Genomic DNA, 7,493 nt, shown 5'->3' with positions numbered 1-7,493 from the left:
TTCATTTTTACATTGAGTTTAATTTCAGTTCCTATTAAATTTTACTTTGAGTTTGGTCAAAACCGGTTTGAACTTAGTGAGGTTCAATTTTATGTTATTAGTACCGATTTGATTTTGATTTGGTTTAATTTGACTTCAAATCCGGTTATGTTTCAGTTTTATCGATTTTGTATTGATTTGATTCGGTATAGTCTGAAACCGAATTGGTTAAGTAAATCATTGATTAATTTTTAATTCAAACCCTGAATTGAGCAATACATCGTTCAAGTTGACTCGGTTAAGGACCTAATTAAATTTTGTTATGATTCTGATGATTGATTTAGGACAACTGGAAATGGATTGGTTCAATCTTAGTATAATTGAGGATTGGTTTATCACATTTAAGCTAATCATAGGGTTAAGTGTTTCTACTAACTTCTTATAACCATTCATAACTATGTTATTAATCATGTCTCGAGTCTCTAAGCTGATTGATTATATCATGTACCGCTTTGTATCTCAAAATCTTATTCCATGTGTGTGTATGTGTGCTTCATCATCTAATGTCTCTCTTATTCACTATAACTGTTGCAAGTTTTTTATCCTTTGTGTTTCTTACTTGTTTGAAGTATTACATTGGGTACTTGTCCTCCTCCTTATTGGTTTTGGCTTTGCCTAGGACATGGATTTGCAATTATTTATATTTTCGGTAGGAATGCTTTGAGAATATTATAAACCATGTGGTTATCTTGAATCTGTGATTGTCTACTTTAGAGTTTTTCCTTGTTTCCTTGTTTCAGAAGGTTCACACTTTTTTATATTTAGCAATGAAGAGAAGGTGTTTTTAGTGATTCTATCTCTGTATGAGGCTATGCTCCGCCTATCTCTGTGCATGTATGTTATTGAAAAGGACACCAAGAACAATAAATAATGCAGGTGTTTTTTTAATGAAAATTTATTGTCTCAAGAAATTACTACATCGACAAGATAAGTCGGGTATTTGGTGTTGGCTCCTTAAGATGGTTTAGTGGGAAACCTTCAGGCAAAGTTAGTCATGTGAGATATCAAACAAAGTCCCACATTGGAAATTAGACAAATGAGAGTCTAATATATAAAGAGATGTCAAACACTAATTAGTAGGAAGCGTTTGGGAAAAAATCCAAAAGTAAATCCATGTGGGCTTGCTTTTTAAGTCCAAAGTGGACAATATCGTACTAATCGAACAATAGTTGGACATATGCTTTCACAATCCCAACAAGTCATCTCCTTTGCAAGGTAAAAATGTATATAGTTGATGATTACTTTCCACACACGATGGGTACTTGGCACTGATAAGTTAAGTTTATAGGTTTGGCATGGGCTGGCTTCATAGCTCTGCAGCTTTGAAATGGAAGCAAGGGCATATGTTGCAGTTGTACACATTTAAATGAAGACAACCAAGATATAACTTCTAGACAGTTTGCAGCGTTCAATATGAAGGAAGTAAGGACTTGCATCGGTTCTAGCCTAATCCTGGAGTCATATGATATCTTTTATTTATCTTTTTGTGTTACTTTGTGTTCCTTCTTTTAGTATCATATATTGCGATTCCTGCGGCTCTTGTCTTTATCCCTGTTAGTGTCCTCTTCTTGGTTTCAGGCCTCATCGCTAATCTCATTCAGGGCATACATTTTTTATTTAACCTTGTCTTTATCCTTGTTTGTGTTAGCCTGGTCTTCTTCACGGAAGAGACAAGGCTAAAGAGTTTTTGTTCTTCAGATGTTTCTTATAATTCATATTTCAGCTAATTAATAGTTTCGGGTAAGATTATTTTTGTTACCAGCTTGTATACTTCATCATTGTTCGTCCATTCTCGAGAAGCTTGAACAGAAAAATCAACAAAACCGTTGTGGAGTTACTTTGGTTGCAGCTTATATGGCTGATTGATTGGCCGGCCTAGTATAAAGGTTTGTGATTTCTTGATATCATGTTCGGTAAGTCAACAGTCTACACAACAAGTGTCATGTCTGATATGCGATAATGTGTTGTTTACAGCAGGTTAATTTATACACTGATGCAGAGACTATAGATTTACATGGTAAGGCTGTCTTGCAACTTTTATTTTCCAGGGAAAGAACATGCACTTGTTTAGTTGTTTATTCTGATTGAATACTATTGGATAATACATCACAGCATGCATGTTGTCTTGGATGTTGACATGAAGCAATAAAAAGCAAGAGTAAAGACATGAAAAACCTGATTGATCATGGACATGAGATCATGGACAGGAGATCATGGACAGGAGATCATGGACAGGAAAACTAAGGCAAGAAATGAGTTGTGGAGACTAATATGGACGTTGAGAACCTCTAAGAAGTCAAGGTAACCAGTTTGAATTCAAAAGAAAGGATCTGGTTTGAATTAGACAAGAAGAAGTCACATGTGTTGCTTTGGAGAAGCAACTGGACTTGTCACTTTCACTCAAGCAGGTTGTGCCAACCTCTCTCATGTCCCTTTTTCCTCATTTGGTCCTGCCTTCCCTTGTCCATATTCTCCTTTGGCCTCATCTCATTCCCTACAGAATTATTTGTTTATGTTTACTTTGCTTAGTAATTGCTTAATCATGTGTATTGCCTATTTAAAGGCTTCTCCATCACTTGTAACATATTATCAAGAATCAATATACAAGTTTCTTTCAGTCTAAATTTGTGGCTCTCTCTCTCTATCTTGTGTCTAAGCAATATTCACAATGTAGAGAGTTAGGCATTATGGTTTAGAGGCTGTTTTAACTCTTTCTCTCTTAAGGCAACCTAATACTTGTAAAACTCACTCTAAACTCTTCTTTTTCTCTTCTTAAACTCTAGCTTACTGATTCTAAATCCCATTCAACTTAAGTGCACAAACTCTAAAGTGTTGTGTTACTTCTCAAGGATTAGATTCAAACTAGAGATTCTCTGCCTTATATAATCAGTGTACTGTCTAGGATTCTTGGTTATATTTATGCTTCGTGTGAGGATTCAATCACAAGTTGGTTGTCTCTGATCTTGAATGGTGAGTTCCTGTTGTGTGGTTGAAGGGGATTCAGTTACAAGTTAACTGAATATTCTCTTGACATGAGACAAACACTCATGAATTTCAACATGGTATCAGAGCCTAGTTGCTCTTCTTTGGGATTAAACTCACCTATTTTCTCTTTGTTTTGATCCATTAGAGTCATTGTTGTCTAAGCCACAAAAAACACTTGTTCATGTGTTATTATGATGGTTATTTTGTTGCAAGCCCTAGAAAACATCAGTTCATGAGTTATTCTAGTGGCACATGTCTAAGATCAGTGAGTAAATTAATTGTTCAATGGTCCATTGTGTTTCAGCTACTAAAGCACCAAACTCTTGATGAGTATTGAATGCTCCTGGCTGTTTATGCTTCCGCAAAACTCAAGAAAACAGAGCAAAACTCTGTCCATTAGAACTCTTGAGCAAATTCTCTATTTTGTACTCTCTCATTCTCTGATTCTCAGGTTATTTATTCTCCATAATTCTTTCATTTTCTGGCTACTAATACTCTGGTTACATCATTCTCTACTCTCTGCTTATTCTCTGGTTACTTAATTCTCCATTCTCACAATCTTGTTTAAAATATGCTTAAGGGTGTCAAAATGTCTTGAAGTTAAGCTGTCTTGAAAAAAAATTTATCTTGCTTCTGACCTTAGGAAAATTAATTGTCTTGTTGCCTGAATGCTTAGTCATGATGATTAGGATTCAGAGATTGTTGCTAGGATATAATCAAGAGGATATTTGTCCATTGCTTGTTTGAAATGTGTTTTAAAGATCAAACTTGGTAAAAATCCATGCTCTGATCTCTTGTTGTCTACTGATGCTTTTCTTAGTGTTGGTTTGACAGATTTCCCATGTTGATTAGAGACTGCACAAGATGCATATTCCTGACCATGGAGAAATATTTTGTGAGTAGACCAGGTGGCTTAAAAGCTCATATCAAGCTTGTCTCCTCCCTATACTCGGAGTCAAGCTTGAGGGGGGCTGTAAATGAGCTTCCATGGCATATCTAGAAGCCATTGCAAGAAGGATTCAACAAGGACAGCAACAACTTGGAGTTAGAACAGTTACCTTCTAATTGGGAAGCTATGGATCAGCTTCTACATGAAGTTAGAACAGTTACCTTCAGTTGGGAAGCTATGGATCAGCCCAAGGCATGGAGTTCGAACAGTTACCTTCTGGTGGGGAAGCTATGAATCAGCCCATAGCATATGTGCTAGTAGCATGTTGATGAAGCTTCAAGTTAAGAAGGCTATGGTCTCAAGGCATAGGTGATCATCATTGGCTCTCATCTTCCAAGCTTGGCCACATACTCTCATTCTCAGGTCAAGCTTGAGGAGGGGTGTTAATATGAAAAGCCAATGTCCATCTTCTTATGCAAGGGAAGTACCTAAAATTATACTTATTCTTGTTTGAATAGGTTTGCCCCTTGAGAATTGATGCATGTGTGTGTGCATTGTTTGAATAAGGTACTTGGAGCTCATGATAAGAGTCTGGTCGTGGATCAAACCTTTTGATGATGGCAGGATGTCAGAAGAAAGGGGGAGATAAAGAACCAGCCACATGGAGACTTCCAAGCAGTTTTGAGTGTGAAGCAAGGAAGGCAATGGTGCCTGCTTGCCATTGAAGTAAGGCTATGATCCAGGGTTTATGAGTCCCTAAACTTGATCATAAGACTCATAAACCCACTGGCCAATCCCTAGGCTGAGGGTGGTTGCACTCTTTTTCCCTAAGTGATGGTTTTATCCCATGAGGTTTTCCACACTTAGGTTTTTAATGAGGCAAGTACTCTCAGTTCCCAGCTTGCCCAAGGATCTCCTATGGTCAAGCTTGAGGGAGAGTGTTGACATGAAGCAATAAAAAGCAAGAGTAAAGACATGAAGAACCTGATTGATCATGGACAGGAGATCATGGATAGAAAATCATGGACAGGAGATAATGGACAGGAAATCATGGACATGAAATCATGGACAGGAAATCATGGACAGGAAAACTGAGGCAAGGAATGGGTTGTGGAGACTAATATGGACGTTGAGAACCTCTAAGAAGTCAAGGTAACCAATTTGAATTCAAAAGAAAGGATATGGTTTGAATTAGACAAGAAGAAGTCACATGTGTTGCTTTGGAGAAGCAGCTGGACTTGTCACTTTCACTCAAGCAGGCTGTGCCAACCTCTCTCATGTCCCTTTTTCCTCATCTGGTCCTGCCTTTCCTTGTCTATATTCTCCTTTGGCCTCATCTCATTCCCTACATAATTATTTGTTTATGTTTACCTTGCTTAGTAATTGCTTAATCATGTGTATTGCCTATTTAAAGGCTTCTCCATCACTTGTAACATATTATCAAGAATCAATATACAAGTTTCTCTCAGTCTAAATTTGTGGCTTTCTCTCTCTATCTTGTGTCTAAACAATATTCACAATGTAGAGAGTTAAGCATTATGGTTTAGAGACTGCCTTAACTCTTTCTCTCTTAAGGCAGCCTAATACTTGTAAAACTCACTCTAAACTCTTCTCTTTCTCTTCTTAAACTCTAGTTTACTGATTCTAAATCTCATTCATCTTAAGTGCACAAACTCCAAAGTGTTGTATTACTTCTCAAGGATTAGATTCAAACTAGAGATTCTCTGTCTTATATAATCAGTTTACTGTCTAGGATTCTTGGTTATATTTATGATTTGTGTGAGGATTCAATCACAAGTTGGTTATCTCTGATCTTGAATGGTGAGTTCCTGTTGTGTGGTTGAAGGAGATTCAGTTACAAGTTAACTGAATACTCTCTTGACATGAGACAAACACTCATGAATTTCAACATTGGAAGCTCCTCAGCCATCATGAAAAAAAAATGCCAAGTACCTTCCAGTGAATTTTTATTTATTTAATCATTTGTTGAATCCTCTTGTGTTTTAGACTAGTTTACTGTACATCAATTGTCATATTTAACTGAAACACTATGAAAATATTTTAAACTTGCTTTGTTTCTCTCTTGGAGCTTAAACTTCTTCTTTTTTTATTATGTTCTTGAACCATCTTTTTGTTAAACTTCTTGCAGAGAGGCTTGAGGAGTTAGCGTCTACATTTCTTACTTTACTAGTGTCTACTTCTCTGAACCAGGATGCTCAGCTTGAGAACTACTTCACAAAATACGTGTTCAACAACTTGGACGTTCACCAAATCAACCGGCCAATCAAACCATTGAGACTTTTAGTATCACTTGGATACTTGGATTGGATTGCTGTACACAACAGATTAACAACGGGTGATCGTATGCTGCGTTGGAATAATCAGGCAAACTCAATCTGTCTTCTCTGCAACTCCCATACGGAGACGAGAGACCACTTGTTTTAGCTGCACTTACTCGACGAGTAGATGGCAAGAAAATTTAAATTGCTTAACTGATTCTTCCCATGGAAGCACTACTCTGTTTCTGCTGCGTTCAGTGTTCCAAGCAGCTGTACACTCACTGTGGCGCGAAAGGAATGGCAGACGTCACGGGGAAGCATCACATGGTCCGACCCTGCTGGTATCTCTCGTTGATAAGCACATCAGAAATCGAATTGACTCGTCCAGAGGGAAACTTCATGGACATTATTCTGAGGCCATGCAGCTCTGGTTTGCCACTAGATGATTTTGTCACTGGGCAAATGTTCTGCAATATTTTCTTTTGCTTAAATGGTTTGGTGCTCAAAAAAAAAGATTTGATGAAATTTAATTCATTCCATGAAAAATGTACAATTGTGAATATTTAAACACAAAGTGAGTTTAACATCACCTATACATAAGTACGGAGACCAGCGAGAACAAAGTGAATGAAAAAAGTGAGGCATTCAAACTGATTAACTGAATCAAACCAATATAAGCCAAACCAGAACAAATTTTTTTTTTTTATTTGGTTGTACTATTCAGTATAAACTGTATATGTATATATATCATTTTTTAAAACCTCATGAAATTAATTTGGTCCGGTTATATATATATATACATATATATATATATATATATATCAATCAAACAAAAATGATTAATTAAAACATAGTAAGATATAAACTATTTTACTGATGTAGTTTTCACATTTAAAGATTTTTTTTATTTCTTAATCTATTGTGGTCTTTTCCTATTTTAGACAAAGGATTTTTGATAACTTGAGAAATTGTCCCCTAGTACATTGTGATATCAAGAGTTAGCTATTTTTGTGTCCATCACATTATAAATACTCAATTCTATTAAATCATACTCTTTCCGTTCGGATTGATAAAGAATGTCACTTAGACACGTTTCACACAAATTAAGAAAACACTTAGACACCTTTCACACAAATTAAGAAAATCATAAAATTTACTAATGTATCCTCATTTGTTATACAATTACTTAAATGAAAAAGATTTAACTAAATATCTATTGGTTATTTTAAAAATGTAAAAATATTGAATAAGAAATTTTGCATTGAAAATGTAGAATGACACTTTTGAAACAAAAAAAAAAA

This window comes from Brassica oleracea, chromosome C6 (genome assembly GCF_000695525.1).
Source record: "Brassica oleracea var. oleracea cultivar TO1000 chromosome C6, BOL, whole genome shotgun sequence".
NCBI classification, from domain to species: domain Eukaryota; kingdom Viridiplantae; phylum Streptophyta; class Magnoliopsida; order Brassicales; family Brassicaceae; genus Brassica; species Brassica oleracea.
Note: the sequence above shows the minus strand (reverse complement) of the source record.